Consider the following 20,269-nt stretch of genomic DNA (forward strand, 5'->3'; position numbering starts at 1 on the left):
AAGGAGCCTGAAGAAGTTTACGATAATGCAATTACAAATGAACAGACGTGACATTCGAGTTTTGTAACAGCAACAAGATTGTAAGCAAACTGTCACCAATAACAATAGCCCCAAACGTGGACTTTTAATGTGTTGAGATTCGGCAATGACAGACCCATAAATCTCTCTCCATCTTAAACATCATCCATCTACTCAGAGGACAGAAGGAAATACAGCCAAATGCTTGCTCAGCATCAGATCTTGTCATCTGGCACTAAAGTCAAAGCTTCGACAATGAGAGTCAAGAAGTCTTATAACAAACAGTATTAAAAAGCAAAGCAGAAAAGTTCAGCCTGTTTTTTGGTAGTTAGCTATTATCATTTTTTTCCTTTTACAAGTTACTGATCCTAGACTATGGCCGCTTTCCAATTTCTAAAAGTTCGTCCACATAATAAAAGCCATTTGTTATAATAAGTAAGGAGCAGTCTACTGAGACAAGAAAAAAAAATCAGTGACATGCTGGGGATTTCTTCCCACTGTCTCTGATGTGCAACATTAACAGTAAATAACACTCCCACTCAGAACACAGATTAAAAATTATGACACTATTTTATAAAACCTGATCTGGCTTTTTGGTAATCCACATCCTCCATGATAAATGTCTAGATAACATTTTCAATGACAGCCCAGTTCAGCTGAGCAGCATCTCACTAAAAATAGCTCATCAAACTGGTATTCTTATGTCTATAATTTACCCACAGTTTCTCACATTCATGTCCAGTGTGAATTTCCTTTACTCCAAGGGAGATGGCTATCGCTCTTCTTTGTTCTAGACAGAAAGGTAAACAGCCCTGTGTTTCAGAACAAAGAATCAGAGGACAGGAGACAGAAAAGCGTAATGTGTAATGATAGGTTTGGAGAGGTATTTAAGCAGTAAGATTCTAAGTAAGTATTTAAGTCTGTACGTATTGGAATATAGTGGATGTTAAACATCCCAGTGTGGACTGAGTGGTCAATGTTATTGGTTGAAACCATTCTCAAAAATCAATGTGCTGCATATAGTATAAAATGTGCTGCATACTATATAAAAACAACGTGGAAGCCTAAACGTCTGATCCATTTTCCCACTATGGTGAGACTGGAACCCCTTAATACCTGCCATGGTTGGTCTCCATCATTAAACTTTTGATTCTTTTTGTCAGGAAAGAATTTGTTAAATCTGCACTGGTAAAAATTATGTGTTGGATTTACTTAAAATATGTATGCACCATTTTTTCATCACACTTTTTAAGTAAACCCAAAAATTACTTAAACTTAACAAGAAAACTGTTGTTACTGTGTATGTACTTAAATTTTTGAGTACACTCAACATTGTTTACTTAAAAATATATGTAACATGATAGAATCTACTAAGTAATTGCAAGTTAAGTTAACTTAAAATTTAAGCTCATTTATGTTTAAAAAAGATAATTAATTGAGTTGAACCAATGTAAAATTTTAAAACTTATTTTAGATCATCAGCTATTGGTCTGCATACTGCACTGCTGCTTGAATGGGTTAAACGCAGAGCACAAACTCCTAGTATGGGTCACCATGTCACTTCACTAAAATAAATTACACATGCAAATCACACAAAATAAAGCATTTCACTTTATTTTTTGAAACAGGCTGCAATACAATGGTGAAGCCTAAAACCACACATCATGAATGTACAACAAATGTGTCAAATTAACAAATGAAAGTTCACTTCCAACAGGACACTTCCTTGATGCTGCCCCCTTTGCAACACTTTCTTGCTCTGAGCTAGAAGGAGAAAAAAACAGTTTTATATTTAGTATGAATAGGCAAGACATTGCAGCGTCTTACTAGCATAGACCTTTTCAGTAAAAGATTGTATATACTAAAATGACCTAAAATGACGCATCACCTTTTTTTGGCAAAATACTCATATACTGGTATTACGTTTTTGCATAATGTGCTATGCTGAGACCAGCGGATGTCACTAGCGTGTCACGCCCTTCTGCTCCGCATTTATGCATGCGTTAAGTTTCTCATTATTATAAGAAAATATGTTACGAGAAACAAAGTCATTATTACGAGAAACTTTTTCATTATTATGAGAAAATACTACTGGTGGTATGATCCACCCGTGAGCTCTAATTATATAAATGGAAAATCAGAATAATGTCATTTTTAATTTCATTTTGTTCAAAAATCAAGATTTAAATGCAACAAACCAAACTTGCAGAATCGAAAATTAACCTGATTGGCAATTATCTGTTTGTGAATTATTCTAAAAAATGAAAAAATTTAAGTTTGAAGCCAACTTTTCATTTGGTTCATTTTGATGGTGGGAATTGAACAAAGAACTGCAAAGGGTTACACAGAGCAGGGCGGGAACAGATTCGTCCGAATTCGCCCTTATCTTAATGCAAATGTGCCAACGCGATGCATGGTCATATACCTCTGAAATAAAAAAATTAACCACTAGAACATTCATTCGATGGAGGCACACTGCTTTTAGGCCGACAATCGCGTGCACACTCGTTCCTCATTTCATACAATAACTTACTTGTAAAAACTGGACTTTCATAAGTATTCATGTAACACGTTTCTAATTGTTGAAGCTAAATTCGTAGCAATTCAGAAATTCAATTTTAAAAAGTTTCTTTCTTGACCACAAACGCATTAACACAAATAAACGAATGTACGTTCGTCTCTTTGCGTTTCAGAAAATATCTTCACCTAACACTACAAACAAGTGTTTATTAGTGTCAAAACCTCAAAATCGAATATTTTGCTTAGTTTATAGAAAGTTAAGCTTACCTCTTTCCACCGTCTTCACATGTGTGTCACAAAATGGCTCCAGTTTTTTTTTCCAGATTTGCATATCACGTGGCTCACAGTCATATACTTAAAATATTATGTTATAATTACTTAGTTTTGATGCAATTTTAATACTAGTTGACGTGACTTAGGTTTTTTCATTATATTTATGCATACACTTAGGTTCACCTTGTAACTTATATATTTATGTTACAGACACTATATATGCTAAGTAGAGGTTGGAAAGTTAAAATTACTTTGTTATTTGTGTTTAGTTTATTTATTTTTATAAGTAATGGTTGTTCAGCCAACGAATCGTTTTTTACAGTGTGTGATGAATTCAGGAGTTATGATGATACTCGTGTTTAAGTTGCGCAAAAGCTCCTACTTACACAATTCTACTTGACTATATATAGTTTTAAATGATTTAATCACACAATCCACTGTCACCCTTTTGAGTCTGTGTCGTATCAAAGTTTCTTCCTCATAGTGTTTCAGAGAGATTTTTCTTGCCTAATCACCTCAGGTCATTGCTCATTAGGAATCAATATAAAATTTTAAAACAATTCTGAATTTTTATATTTCTGTAAATTTAAATATATATATATATATATATATATATATATATATATATATATATATATATATATATATATATATATATATATATATATATTATATATTATATATTATAATATATATATTATATATTATATATTATATATTTTAATTTTATTTAATATTATATTATTTTTTTTCTGTTTAAAATTAAGTTACATCCACAGACATTTTTCATAACCCATTGTCAACCATGCATGAATATTATAATACTTATCCCTAAATGTTTTATAAAGGTGGCCAAGATGTGCAAAACAAAATAACAAATCTGGAAACAAAACAACAATTTAGAAAACAAAATAACAAATCGGAAGAAAAAAACAAATCGGAAAACAAAACAACAAATAGTTTGCGAATGGAAGACTTATTGCTGATTGGATGACACATCTGTCACTCAAACTATACAGGCAGTAGGAAATACTGTGCATACTGTGCATTATTTCTTGTGCATGTGTGGAGTTCTGCATTCACATTAAATCTAAGAAAATAAGAATTTCCTTTGTCAAGCAAGAAAAGGAAAAACATTCATATGCCATGATTGTTGATATACTGATACCATGTCATCGCATAAAGATTAGTTTACGATCTCTAAAAACACGGCCCTGAAGGTTGTAGGTATGTTTTGTAATCAAAACCATCCCAGATTAAACGATGTAAGGAATGCTATAAAAGCAGATCTACGTGGACCAGGAGAGTTGTTCGGTTACCGAACAATGTGGTTAGTAATTCAGCAGAAACGCAAGTTGCATGTTAAACGTGATGACATTATGCGGTTGCTGCAAGAACTTAATCCATAAGGGACAGCGCAGAGGACACGTCGTAGATTTGTTCGACATTATAACTCCAAACTATCTGTGGCTTGTGGATGGTTTCGAAACACTAAAGCCATTTGGTTTCGCTATATCAAGATACATTGATGTTTTTCAAGACTCGTTCTGTGGTTTATTTGTAGAAAAACTAACAATAATCCTGCTGTTATTTCAGACCTACAGTACAAGAAGAAGAGGGTCAAATTATGCAATGCATTTAACTCTGGACTTGTCAGGCAGAACAAAGCATGTTGAATTATTATATTCTGAGTTGATGCCAAGTGAGACCTGATTGTTTCCTACATCTCTAAGCTGGGAGTAATTTTACTTTAGTATGTTTAATCAGTTTTTATTGTGAGCATATTTACCAATGTATAAAAATGCTGTGATTGCATTGTCTATAAATTTAATAAAAAATTACTTAAAAAATCCACAGTAAAATTGGATGATATTTATTATGAGCATTAAGTAGGTAACTATGAAATGATCTGAGATGGTTTGATTAACTAACATTTTAATCCATTTTATAGTGTATTAAATAGTGCCTTCTGGCACAATTATGTTGCCAGATATTGTGACTTTGAAGAGAAGTTCCACACTAAAACACTTGATCAATTATATTACAGACATGGTGACTTTGAAGAGAAATATCATAATTCTACAGTAAAATTAATTGATCTTTTTTTTTCTGGCTTAATACAATTTTGTGTCTTAAACTTTATTTTCCGTGGGGCACGGTGGCTTAGTGGTTAGCACGTTCGCCTCACAACGCCTCGCCTCACTGGAGTTTGCATGTTCTCCCCGTGCCTCAGGGGTTTCCTCCGGGTACTCCGGTTTCCTCCCCCGGTCCAAAGACATGCATGGTAGGTTGATTGGCATCTCTGGTAAATTGTCCGTAGTGTGTGATTGCGTGAGTGAATGAGAGTGTGTGTGTGCCCTGCGATGGGTTGGCACTCCGTCCAGGGTGTATCCTGCCTTTATCCCCGATGACGCCTGAGATAGGCACAGGCTCCCCGTGACCCGAGGTATTTTGGATAAGCAGTAGAAAATGAGTGAGTGAGAACTTTATTTTCCCCTAATATTAAAATGATAAGGGTTATAAAAAGGTTTAGCCTTTATATTGTGTGATTCATTTTGTTATTTATTAATTGTATACAATCTTTCTGTAATACTTTTGCTGTGGTGAAGGAGCTCACAGACGCTTGCTTTCCACTTTTAGCTCTATTCCTGTTAGTTTATCTAAAAGCCGCTCTCCTACAATATAAGTGCTGCTAGTTTAATTTTCTGCCATGTCTCTTTTAAATCCTCCAGATTTTTTCCAAATGAACCGCAGAAATTTGACATATTTTAATCCACAGTAAGGATAATACATTTTTAAACATTCATAAACACACAAGTTGACTTTCTACTGTTGCAGCCTGCTGGACAGATGTAACGTTCAATCAGCAGTAAGACTTCTATTCGCAAAATATACCTAAATTTTGTCTGAAATATTGTTGTGTTTTCTGAATTGTCGTTGTGTTTTATAATTTGTTATTTTGCTTTCTGAATTGGTGTTGTGTTTTCTAATTTGTTGTTGCATTTTTTAATTTATTGTTTTGTTTTCTGATTTGTTATTTTGTTTTGCACTTCTCAGCCATGGTAGTTTTAAGCAAAATTCTTGAATATGTTTTAAATTTGGCAGGCAAGAAACTTTTTTCAATCTGGTTACTATATCTTGCTCTTGAAACCTCATCTGTCACAATATGTAAATTAGTTTTCTCACTTGTAAGTGTATGCAGTAGTGCATTTATACTAAACTGTGGCTAATCAGATTGCAACCTTATGATCCTGAAGCTTGTGGCCAGAAAATATATAAGATATCAGATGCTCTGTGGTCTGTGGTCAGTGCAATCTAGAGCAGGCAGGCTGAGATTACGCACCAACTGGCCTCATATTTCTGAGAAGAGACAGTGGAAAGGCTTTTAATTTGTCTTTGCTAAACTTTCTGTTACCAATATATTGGTATTTGATAAAGATCTCAACTGATTGCAAGAAAAATCAGTACAGACTTATGACAAAAATCTATTCTTCCTGATTGTTTTACAATCGTATGCACACTTGCAAAGACATACAGATATACAGAGCAGCCGGCATCTAAAAATTCCACAATGTCCTGGTCTTCAGATATCAGCTTTCATTCTTCATATATTTTTGAGATATTCTTGCCAATGGGCATTCTTGGGGACAAGAAAGGACTTACAAATACAATTTTTAAAACCCCTTGATACACTTTGCCCATGGCAAGGCTCTTCCAGCTCGCTACTACACTTCCTCCTTCATTCCTTTCACTATCGTGCAGTTTTGCAATGGTCTCTGACTTACCAAAATGTGATTTTTACCCCGATCCTTTCTCGCATTTTTTTGCAGGGATGTCCAAAAATTTGCAAGTCAACACGGCCAACTCCATCATCTACTCTAATGATTCATCTTTGGCAACAAGAGAACAGACTACAAAAGCATGCTTCCATTTCACTTTGGCCTTTGATAACTTGGTGACCCTCAAATCAGTTGCTTCAAATGGACTTGGCTTGGAAAAGTGCTTTCCAACATCTATTCCAATTATATTACATTCATTCTCTATTTTTATTGCCCCAGGAATCCATCTTCTACTATCACTACCCCATACCTCAGACATGCATCCCTGCCACAGAGAAGTTCAGAATAGCATAATCATTATAAGAGAACCTTAGGCAGTTAAGTGCCTAAAGAGACAGTCAATTCAAAAGTTGAACTCTTTTGTGTGGAAGGTGACTCAGCAATTTCAGCTCTGGAGCCCTATTCTTATAAACCAGGCTTGTTCCTCTAGGTTGTCTTATCCAGTGCTAAGCCTGAGGGCACCTACTTTCTTCACCTACTTCCCCTCTTTTAATGCATCCAGAGCACACCATATCACATATCTTTCACATATTTTTACTAGTTTTATTTCTTGAGCTCAAATATAGCCTTTCATGTGTGTGAGTGTGTTAATAGGTAATATATTTTCCCTTCCAGTTGTGTTTTGTGTAATCCAACTTCAATATTTGATATAGCTTCTCATTTCAAATATCTAGTCCTGGTTCTGACTAAGAAGATAATTATCAAATCCTATAAGTGCACATGAAGTACTTTTTCTCTCTGTATAAATAATGACCTGGAAATGTGCAAGTATATGTCTACATTTTAAAACCTTTGCAAGGTTACTGAATAGCAATTTCAGAGCTCAGATTTTGGCTGTCACTGTTTTTCTAGTCAGTATTTGCTTTTGTTTAGAAAGTAATTCATATTTAAAACTTTGAGGAGACGCTTCTACATCTCATATATCTTCAATATAGCAAACCCCTAATATGTCGCTGTCATTATTTTGCCTTTAGCAAGTCAGTTGTATATATAGATCAGTTATTAAATACTGAAGTTGCCAGAGTTACCTGCCAGACTTTGAGTAACAACATGTAAAAATCAGGACATTAGTCTGGCTATGTAAATAGGAAATCTAATGTTTGGATCCACCACAATGACCCTACCTTTCGAACATAGGAGCATTCAGTGCATTGAGCTATTAAGATATGTTTAAAAAATTAAGGTGTCGGTCTTATTATGTATGTCTTTGCTCCTTATGTAAATACATGAAGATTACATTAACACCCAGTATTACCATTAGTATCATAGCTGTGCTGATTGTAACAAGCCAGACATCTGTATAAAAGCAGACTGCTGCCACAAAGATGCAAAACTGTTATACTAGTATATTGAATTAGAGTAAAAACCAATTTCATGTCTACTTGTTTAATACATAACAGAAAATTGAGTTGACGGCTTCCTCTGAAGTGTGGTTTTGCATCAGAGCTTTTTATTGCAGTACTTCACAAAGAGGCACCTGGGCTCCTGAACGGCATCATGGCGGCTCTGAATGGGTGGAGAAGAATAGTTCCACTCTTGTTCTTATTCAGAGTAACGCCAGCCAGTCTCAGACTAGCTCTCAGACCTGGGCATTACTGCTCTCATTCAGCACTACTATAAAAAAAACTATAAAAAAAAGAATTAATTTCACTTTTAAATGAGTATTAGCCTTGATATGCTTCTCTATGTATATGCTGGTTCGTTTAAGAAGACAAAGTGCACAAAAGGCTTTGGGTACACACAGCTACTGTTCATATCCAAGTCTACTTTTTTATTCTGTACATTTTGTACATGTCAGTCTGCCTACAGGATACCTCTGGTAATGTGATTACTGCTTCCTGTTTTTGAGAACATTCACTCTAAGGCCAGGGTGAACTACCTGAACTTTGTCACTCTATAGATAGGGTTTATTTAGACCTTGCCTTATTTAGACCATGTTACTTACCATCATGGGCAGCTCAGTTTTTACTTTGTCTTGGGGTAGTAATAGGATGCAGAAAATAATTTGCTTTTTATTGTTTAACAACTACCTGAACTAAAGCTCTCAGCAGTTTTTGGGAAACATCCCAGACCCCAAAGTGTACTTCAGTTTTTCACTCAAGAGAACTATGTAGAACAGAACCCTGTTTCTTTTTACAGAGTCTAAGAACTATCTAACAAACTTTATTTTCATATTGTGAGGATGGAGCCTCCCATTCTTCCTTCTTTCCTTTCACTTTTTATATCCACCCTTTGTACTGATTTACACACACTAATAAAAATTGTCCCTTTTTTCCTTCCCTTTCCCACACTCTCTCTGACTGATCACAAAATCCATGAAGAAGTTTCCCTCATCTCCTGCAGCATTCTGCCTGCCTGATTTTGTATGCTGTGTGTATTTTCTAAGCACACACTTGTGGTTTATTTGATGCTATCTTCTGTTTGGCCAGTTTCAGTATCGACATTGTATCTGTATTTGTTTTCTTTGTTTCAACATTTTCAGGTCTTATCAGTGTTGTTGTTTCGGTACACTTCGTCTGACCTGGGTTAGCCTTTTTTTTTTTGCTGGTGTCAGGTCTGGGTCTAGCTGTATCTTATATGAGCTCCTCTTATCTCTAAAATGTAATACTACACGATCTCTTATCATCTCTACCAGGGGGATGCTATATTTGTATTGTTTGTGAAGAAGAGTAGTATAACTGCAAATTCTGTAGATCTCCCTGGTTATTGTGCAATACGCCACATGTAGATAGAGGATTGGTAATAAACTAAAAATAAACTTCTCAAAAGCCATGAAGATAGCAAAAAACCTGAAAGTGATTAGAATTACAAGTTACCTTTAATCAAAATTTGGTTAAATGCCAAACAGCAGCAATTTATTTTGTTTATGTGCATTTGTCAGCACATTAATAGATACAGTAGCTAAAAACCTGGAGGTCATCATACTTGTAATAAACCTCTTATTTGTTTTCATAATATATTAAAGCATTACTTGTTCAAAGCATTGATCTTTTGATTCAAATATATTTTTTTTTTTGGAATGCCACAACCAGGGTTTATGTTGAATGCCTATTAACTGCATACTCATTAAGTGAAAATGGCACAAATATGCCACTATTCTACTTTCTATTTCACTCATTAGCCATTTGAATCATCAAAAATTACGAGTTCACCATGGTATATTCTGGTGTTAGACAGGAAATGTATCTGTGTTTAATTAAATTTGGAAAAGCCAATGGTTATATAATTTCAGTTCTTTGGCTGTATAAAGATGTGTAACTCTGTAAATGTTCTGCTTTGTTTGTTCACAATGTTTAAGAACAGCAACATATATTAAATGAAAATGAACTCAAATGACTTCAGCCTACAAATTTGCCTACGTTTAGTTATTGCTGTCCTTTTTGTAGATGAGGGTTTTGCTGCGGTGAGATGGACATCTAGCATTCCACGATCAGAGACAAAAGATCATCCCAAATTCACAGTGTAACTACACAAACATACACAAATAAAGATGTGCTTTCTTTCAGACAAATTATTATCTTGTCAAAGCTTGAGCTCAACCAGATGGGCTTTGATCAGTGCTTAATTGTCCTGGATATTCTGCTAAACTGATGTATCCCTGAAGAAAACAGAAGGTCTTTTTTATACTATCTTTTTTTTTCCTCCTACCTTCCTTCTTGCTTGAGGAAACTTTGATGTTTACTATGCCCTAGAAAAAGTGCTGTCTTACAGTGGCAATCTATACACAGAGTATGTACTGTACAGTAGCTGATCCTGGTGGAGAAAGAAGGAGATTTGAACAGAATCACTCAGCTGTTGAAATAGAATGTGATCAATGAGAAAATAGAAGTAAAATCTCTTTTGTTTTCTGTTTCCTGTAAACTCTGAATAAGGACTGGTATTGTTATTGCTTTTGTGTACATCCCTCATCATGTACATCTGGTACACCCACATCAATATTGTGTACTTCTATATCTCTCTGAAATGCAGAATTTTGTGCTTTTATGATATAAGAATGACAATAAGTTGTGAAATTGCCTTGATATTATATTATATAAAAGAATGCCTTTCAAGGACTTATAGCAATACACAATGTAAAAATTTGCATGTGTGTGTGTTTGTGTGTGTGTTGTGTACAGCACAGGCCAAAGACTGAGGCTACATTTACAATCTGGGATTTTTAATTGTTTACTTTAATGCTGGAAATAAACAGAAAGTTTTAGAATTTTGGAAATTTTAAATAAAAAAAAAAGATGTTGTATACTGTAATTACTAGGTCACTATTTAAATGTAAGCAAGTTTGTGATATTGACCATCATAACTGCTTTGTTCCAAAGTTCAGATTTTCCCTTAGCTTCCACTGAATCACGTCTTCAGACGACGCCTATGCATTGGATCTAACGAGGATCATCAGCAGAGTATTTTATTTAAAATGATACACACATGAACAACAAACAGGAGTGCAAAACACAAATAACTAGACAAGCATGAAATTCACCAAAGCCTGGTAGCTGGTCCTAAATTCATTCTTGTACAGTAACTCAGTCGAAAACATGCGTTGTGTTTGTTATTGATAAGGACTACTGCAGTTCTGCTATCCAGAAGGAGAAATGTATTTTTCTTAGCAGGGCTGTGCAGAATAAAATAAAATCAGTACAGCAACTTTGTTTGACAAGGCTTCTACATGCACACCTTTAAAGAAGACAGCGAACTACATGAGAAACCACCCGCATGCTCTAGAAGCCAAGTGTGAGAACGGCAACTTAGCAACTTAATGCTGTACTGCACAACAGATACACGTACATTTCACGATAGATGTTGAAACTGGTAAAACACAGTCTGTTATTTACGAAAAAAAATCTGAACTGAAATCTACCAAACTTAACAGCCTATTTATGGGAGCATACATATGCATTCACACCGCTCACCGAGGCCTACCACTGACTGAGGAAAGTGGCACGGATCTACAGGTAGTGACATTGCGACAGGTCAGAGGTCATGCAGACAAAAGAAAATAAACTTAACAAAATAAGAACTCCTGCAATAAAAAAATAAATAATAAATACACAGGAACAATTATGTACATGAAAAGTAATTCAATTTGCACAAAAGACGTTCTTTGTCTATCATCATGTATGTATGTATATATATATATATATATATATATATATATATATATATATATATATATATATATATATATATATATGAGATGCTGTAGATAACGTGCATAAAGTTGCTAATGCTCTTTAAGTCAAATGTCAGACAATGTCAAATGTCAATCAAATGTCAGAAATCCATGTATTTTCTGTGCTGCTTATTCTACACAGAGTTACAGAGAGGCTGGGGTCCTATCTCTCACAAGGTGCGGTGAGACCCTGGACAGAGTGTCAGTCCATCACAGGGCACAATCACACACTGACAATCCCATTCACACACAATTTAGAGATGCCAATCAGCCTACAATGCTTGTCACTGGACTGGAGAAGGAAACTGGAGTACCTAGCTGAAAAAAAATAAAACCCCAAAGCACATGGAGAAAATGTAAACTCCACACATGGGGCAGAGACAGGAATTAAACCCCCAACCCCGAGGTGTGAGGCCAGCGCAACCATGCTATTACCCTTGAGAACTCACTGTCATTAAAAATGCAAACATAGCAAATACTAAGAAATTCCAAAATTCATGTAAATATTTTAAAGACTTAATTTTTCATTCAAGTTGTTGCTGATATCATTAATAAAATAATGCAGTATGGGTCTAGCAGAAGCCTCTACACTTTTGCTGAGTTTATTAACTGTATAAGCCATTGGGAGAGTCTCTCTCTGCAACTGGCCTGCTTTGAATTATTCAAATAATGTTATAGAACAAGTGCTGAAAAAAACAAATTTACTTACACAGACTATGAATTTGTCTTTCTTTAGGTGCTGCAATGGTGCAGTGGGTGAAGGAAACCTAACAGCTTGAGGGTCCCAGTAATAATCCAGAGCTTGAGTTTCACATGTTCTCTCTGTGTCCATGTGGCTTTCCAATAAGTTCTTTGGTATTCTCTCAAACACATGCTAATACACGCTGACCACTATGCTACATGCAATCCGTGTGTAAATGTGTGTGCATGGTGCTCTGAGATGAACTAGTGTGCCATCGGAGGATCCTGCTTTGTATGTAGTGTTCCTTAATTCATTATGCCCATGATCAGAATAAAGCCCTATGTAGAAAAGAATAAATATTTTTTTTTTATCTTTATGAGCAAGAACTTGGGGTAACTCAGAGAGCAGAATAGGGATTGATACACCAAGTACCTTATGGCTTACACACAACATTACTTTGACTATACCAACATATATAAATATATTGACTGACAATGACCAGGACTAAAAGACAGGCCTATATAGAGCACCTCATCAAGGGAAAACAAGGAACAAATGGAAAAATATTAAGACACATTAGGAAAGGGTGCGGCACCACCCGCATGGGAATAACACAGTGAATCATGAATCAGTGAATCAGTGAACAATGACCCACTTGCCAGGCCCCTGTCCCAGTATGTCCTGGTAAATGTCCACAGTAGGCTAAGTAGAAACTGAAAAAGAAAATCATGGACACCCCAAAAACAGGCACAGATTTGACTGTTTAGCTTCTGGTAAAAAAAAAAAAAGAAGAAGAAAAAAGTCTTTTTAAAAATGGTCTATTGCACAACAGCTTCTTCCAGATTTTGATCATTAATTTAGACATGCTGTTTTCAGCTAGCCTAACCATCGTCATCATACTCCCTCTTGCTTTAGGCCTAGGCCAAAAACATCCACAAAATGCCCTAGATTCTGAAAAGCTTCCTTTAGTTAGTATGTTCAAGCTTCCATTCATGCTGAACTATCAAAAAAAAAAAGAAATATTACACCACCCAAGGGCTTTACAGTAATTGGGAATGGATATGGCATGTGTGCAGACAGTCTAATCAATGCCCATAGGAAGCTGCATCAAATAGCAGTATTATCAGATAACCAAATCACATATCATCCCAGACAATAACTCAAGGCTCTCTCTTAAATGATATTCTGTGGTGGCCTTGAATTGATTTACGGGACAAAAAATTCTCAAGTAAACTCTAGACTAAACCCTTCTTCCTACAATATCGGATTTATCTATTATTCTGCATTTTTACTCAAATGCTTTAGTATGTTGCATGTGCAGTTACCAGGCTTATGTTGGAGCCGTTGGTGCATGTATGACAGAATGTGAGGCAAGGAGACACATCAATGAGGCCAGAAGGCATCTTCCACCTGTCTCCTTCTGCACCACCACCTCCCACTCGCTCTACATATGTAGCAATGAACACCACACTGCAATCGTCCTCCATAAATCGGGAAATGATCCACATCCCCAGAGGAAGGCTTCCTTCACAGTCCATTTAGCCCATAGCAAATATAAATTACAGACAGATAAACTCCGGCTGTCTAGGCATCGGCGCTCTGTCTTTTGCTTTTTCCGTCCTGTCCTTCACTTCTTCCTCCCCTTCTGTTCTTTCTCACAGGGCCTGATTGTTCTCGTCTGTAATTGACTGTTATCTTGTCTGCGGAACTATTTCTGTTCTGGCCTGCAATTTGGCTTGTGAATAGAATAGATGACGGTCGGAGAAACCTCCAGGCTGACTCCCTATGAACAGAACGCACTACTTATGTCTTGTCTGCAGGCTTAATCACCGTCTTTAGCTCTCCTCTGTCGTGACGTGACAATTAGCATGCCGTGCTTCCACAGTCTACCAGCAAAGGGAAAAGAAAGATGTCACAACTTTTTGTTATCACAGAGATCTGCAATGAAGGCACTACTCATTAACTTGATCGGCATTATAACTACTGGATAAACGGTTTATTGCTACTGTCTACTGCATTTAATAGATATGGCACTTCTAGGAGCAAAAGGGGACAAAAAATACAGATTGTTATTTTCAGACTATTGAGAATAAAAAAAAAAATCAAAATAACATATATAATCCATGAGTTTCTGATGTCTGAATGTTTAAATCTAGATTCCAAAGCCTGCACCTACCTTTTCATTCACTATTAGTGCATCCCAAGCGCTCGTGAACATACTAATTATAAACCTAAAGCCTGTTATCCAACCCGTTTAAAAGGAAGTTAAAAAGAGGCTGTCTGCTGGTAGAGAGCCTGGTTAAATAACGTGCGTTTTGTTCTCAATTAGACCATTTTACGTGGCTTATTCAAATCCATCCTTAGTCCTCACAGCATACCCATCATCCATCTTATTTATTTATCCTGACTCTCATGGGCCTGAATTGAACATGGTACAAAAAAGATGAAAACTAAAGCCTCTCAGCTTTGCCTCCTATTAAATATGAATAGACTGCATTTTTCTCCTTCAGGACAGGGCAAAATGGAACCCTTGTATCATATCAGGCTTTAATATGATCTATCATAATGTTGTGGGTTGTGGATGAAATGTATGTAGATTCACTCATCCAGTTTATTTATTTATTTATTTTTTAGCTCATCCTTCATAATTATAATCATTTCTTCAAGAAACACCACAAAAATAACCTCAAATCCTTTGAGTCGTTTATCCAACATTAGCAGTTTATAGGCTTCATGCTTTATTCCTGTCGTGACAATCTGCTATTGATTTTCAGCCGGACAGCTCTGATTGCTGCTATTAAACACGTCGTTGATTATGTCACGTGGGTGCTGCTAAGTCAGTTGGCATTTCTGAGCTGGGTGCTAAATGTAATTCATCACATGTTTATTTTTTTTCTAAAGAAAGCGAACATCACACTAGCTGTTCCAGTGGAAAAACAAGTTAGAGGGTACAAGGATTTATAGTGAGAACATGATGGCAGAAAATGTCACCCTGTCAGGAAAGCTGAAATGTGTAGCACTTAAAAGTTGCACAGCTTAATGAAACCAAGAAATTGTGAGCATGATGTTTTATCATTGTGAGAAGCTGGTTCAGCATTGTTATTACAGAGTGTCAAGTCTAAAACGTTCAGCTGCTCTTGACTGTAAAAACAATTTGTTTTGTTTTAGTTGTTTATTAATAAAAAAATATTAAATGTGTCATATATATGTAGGAAAGTAGCTAGTACTGATACCATTAAACTACATTTTAACTACATTTTTACTAGCTGGTCCAAAATAAAATGCCACACGACACTTTCCTTTTTGTACATGAAATTTTCTTAACTATCGAACATCCATGGAGACATTTATCAATGTTTCTAAGCATGAAGGATTCACATGGTACAGGATACACATTTGACTGTAACCTACACATACTGTGAAAATCCAAATGCACAACCATCATTTTATGGACATGTATAAAAATTACCAGCTATTTATCTGTTTAGTTGTTGATTAGCTGGTTGGAAAATAAGAAGGATGATCATGAATTATAGCATTATGTGCTGAGTGTTTTAAATGAATGTGATTATTATTATTAAAATAGCTAACTATTCTGACAGAGCATGATAACTGACATCAGGTATGGTTTAGTCTGTCAATGCTAATGCTAATGCTAATGCTAATGCTAATAATAATAATAATAATAATAATAATAATAATAATAATAATAATAATAATAATGCTAATTATGAAATAATATGTAAAGATGAGGATGTTCATTGTGTTTTATAGCGATGTTGTTTTTCAGGTAAAATTAATATTTGTTTGAATATTTGAATATTTGATTAAATTAGCTACTTTAGCAGCTTATAGTGTGACTTATAGTGTGACCAGTTACCAGTGATTCACAGCTTTTCCAACACAGACAGTAGAACCTTCATCTTTTTCCTACCTCAAAACAATAGTCATTTGACATTTTGTCAGACATTTAAATGAAATCTGGTATCACTACCACAGATTGTCAGAAAGTTAAAACATATTAAATGTTAAATCTGTTGTGAATGTGAATCTGAAGTCCACACTTTGAGCAAAACATGTTTCTGTAACTATTTGTCTCTGTAATATAAAGCTAAAAAAAAATGTATATTGTTTGACAGTATTAACCAGTCAGGAGCAGTTCAGTCCATGCAAGTCTAAGCCATAAATCAACTGGAAGCAACGTGCTAGCTCAGTGGAGTAAGAGATAAGCTGAGGAATACAGCTATTGATATACTGACACTTGACCAAATGTTCCGTTTGCACTGCTGCCAAATGTGGACTCTCCAAAAAGCCTCATAAAGCAGCAGAAAAGAAAGCAACCAGACAGGAATGGGACCAGGCAAGAGGGAAAAGGCTGTAGAGCTAAAATGCCAGCAGTGGGGCTTTTTAACACTACAGAGCCATGAGAGATTTGAAGGGTTTCAAAACTGATGCAGAAATAGAAAATGCTTGATGTTTAGATTATTAAGTAATAGGGTAAATTATTTTGAATAATTGACATCTCTCTCTCTCTCTCTCTCTCTCTCTCTCTCTCTCTCTCTCTCTCTCTCTCTCTCTCTTTCTCTCTCTCTCTTTTTTAAGATGTAATAAACACTGTAACCTACATACATGGTGGGCCTGATCTCCAACAACAACGAGACGGCCTACCTACAGGAGACTAAAAACCTGGAGAGATGGTGCCAGGAGTACAATCTTCTCCTGAACGTCAGCAAGACTAAGGAGTTGGACTCCAGTGGAGAGAGTGGACAGTTTCTGGTACCTAGGTGTTCACATCACAGAGGACCTGTCTTTGTCCTGTCACATCAACACCCTGGTGAAGAAGGCCAGGCAGCATCTGTGCCACCTTAGAGGCTTAAGTGACTTCAAACTACCCTCTCAGGTGCTAAAGACTTTCTACACCTGCACTATTGAGAGCGTCCTGACGGGTAGCATCACTTCCTTTGTTGCTTGAAAGCAAACACAGAGAGAATGAGGAGAAGCTTCTTCCCACAGGCCATTTGGAGTTTAAACCAGGAAACACCCAGGATCTGGATCTAGTACTGGACCTCTTCCCTTCACTGTTTTTTTCTCACACCTTTTTTGCACTGACACTTTAACTCTGGACTTTCACTTTAACTCTGGACTTGCACAGCACAGTACCCCTTTATACACTTTATACACACCATACTGCACATGGACACTTTAAGGACAATAATTAAAAACCATATGCATTTATGTATATTTATGTATATGTATATGTATATACATTATTTTTCACTTATATTTTCATATTTTATGTTTCTTTATATAGTTTTATTTCATATTCATATTTTATATCTTTCTTTATATAGTTTCTACTTTTTTATTTAAAACCTTACCTTTTAGTTATTTTTTTTATCCCAAATGGCATTCCTTATGTTTGAATACCGGACAGATGCAAAAAGCATTTCACTGCATGTTGTACTCTGTATGTATGTGTATGTGACAAATAAAATTTGATAAAATAAAATTGATAAAATACACATGATAATCCATCATTGAGCGTTTTATTAGAAATCGTATACTAATACTGGCTCTAAGAACAGCCTCAATATTCATCTTCAATATTCAATAAAATGTTGGAAACAATCTTTTGAGATACTGGTTCACATTGACAGTATTGGCTTCCGGTAGCTGCACGCATCAGATTCAAAACACTGATGCTGGCCTACAAAGCCAAAAATGGACCAGCTCCCTCTTACCTCAAAGTTACCTCTTACCCTCATCACTACTCGCACTGCACCCTACACTCTCCGATCTACCAGCACTGCTCGACTGGTTCCACCATCTCTCAGGGTAAGAGGCAAGTATACTACAAGACTTTTCTCTGTACTGGCACCAAGGTGTTGGAATGAACTTCCCCTAGAGGTCCGGACAGCTGAGTCACTGGCTATTTTCAAGCGGCAGTTGAAGACCTACTTATTCAGGAGACACTTCAACTAGCACTTCTTTCCTTATCTTTTGCATTTTAAAAAAAAAAAAAAAAAACACCTTTGACACTTTTTCATTGTAACTTTGAACAAATGTTTTAAACTCATGGTATCTTAAGTACCTGTATGTAACTTAGGGTTAGCCAGCATTAATGATTCAATGTTAGAGATTTAAGCACTTATGTACAGTATGTCGCTCTGGATAAGGGCGTCTGCCAAATGCTTTAAATGTAAAGTAAATGTATTGCATCACACAATACATGAAGATGTTTCGTGCACTTGCTGTGAATCTGCTGTTATACCACATACCAAAGGCGTTCTACTTGCTTCAGGTCCGGTGACTGGGAAGGCTTTAAAGAAAACAGAAGTCATTGTAACCAAGTTCATGAAAGCATTTTAAGAAAACTTTTCCATTGTGACATGGAACACTATCATGCTGGAAGCCATTAGAAGATGGTAAATTGTGCCCATGAAGCAATACTCCTTGGAAGGCATGAATTTTCCATCAATGCCTGGAGTCAGTATGAGATTTAAGGCAGGTGAATCTATCTTGACATTTTATTTCCATAAATATCTCTATTTCTACCTTTAGTTTAGTAAAATTTAAGATTTCCTACTTCAATACTTTAACTTCTAATTCAGTACTCCATCATTTTTTGGAGTATTTATTTAGATCAGTAGCTTGAATAAACACGTTGAGTGCTTTTATCGCCTACGACTATATTCATGTGACTTATGTACCAATAATGCATTATAAATGATCGTGATTATAAATCGATGAAGAAATGTCAAAGAATATTTGCAGGGAGATTAAATGCTTTACCATCATGTCACTTTTTATTCACTTTTATATGAAATGAAGCATGTCTCACTACAGAATGATTTTCTAAGGCTTTTTTATGCTTCCACAGTGAAGCATCCATATGCATGAATGTTCCATAATCCTCACACATATGCACATGCACATGCATTGTTGAATAATTTATAATTACTGAAAATTTAATCATTTGTGCATGGTAACAATTGAGAGAAAGAGATCCTCTGGACAAGCTCAAAGGTCCAAGGGGGCACGTTGACTACTCAAAAGACAGCAGTGGAATTTCAAATGAGGCTTAGAAGAAAGACAACAGGTCAATAAGATTCCACTCCACAAACCTGAATGTTCCAGGCTCAACCAACGAAATGCATCTTTATCTCTGTTTCAGCCTTTCCTCCAACCGGTCTGTGAGATGAGCTGCAGGAGAGAAACCCTCTGGCGTTAATTATGTCCCGTTTCAGTCAGAGCACGAAGAAGTTGGCTCTGAGAAGACATTAAAGAGTCCTAATAACATCAGCAGAAAGAAAAACTTCAAATATCACATGGAACTGACTTGAAGCAGTTTTCATGAAAGCTTGTTTCCTACTGAAACAAGACTGTGTTAGTCATTCACAGCAGGATTTATGTCTAAGTGAGGGAATAAGTGAAATCCTGGAGCATGTGGATGGATAGGAGAGGAGAAGAGAGGGACTCCAGTGCTGATTATATACTGCCCTTTAGATTCTTTAAAGGACGTGAGGGGATTTCTGTACCTATAAAGCCTGCCTTCTCAGCAAGAAATCTCTGCACTTGGATGTTCAGATGACCAGGGGCATGCATTCATTAGAAATAAGCAAGCATGAATCGCTGGTGTAAAGACAGCAGGGTTTAGATGAGTAGCCCAGTTGATACATATGCATGAATGAGCTTGTCTTTGCATTTCATGTAGAGTTATGCCTGACAGAACTTTGCACACCCATGAGTAATCATCATTTCCCACATATG

The sequence above is a fragment of the Tachysurus vachellii genome, chromosome 6, assembly GCF_030014155.1.
Source record: "Tachysurus vachellii isolate PV-2020 chromosome 6, HZAU_Pvac_v1, whole genome shotgun sequence".
Taxonomy (NCBI): domain Eukaryota; kingdom Metazoa; phylum Chordata; class Actinopteri; order Siluriformes; family Bagridae; genus Tachysurus; species Tachysurus vachellii.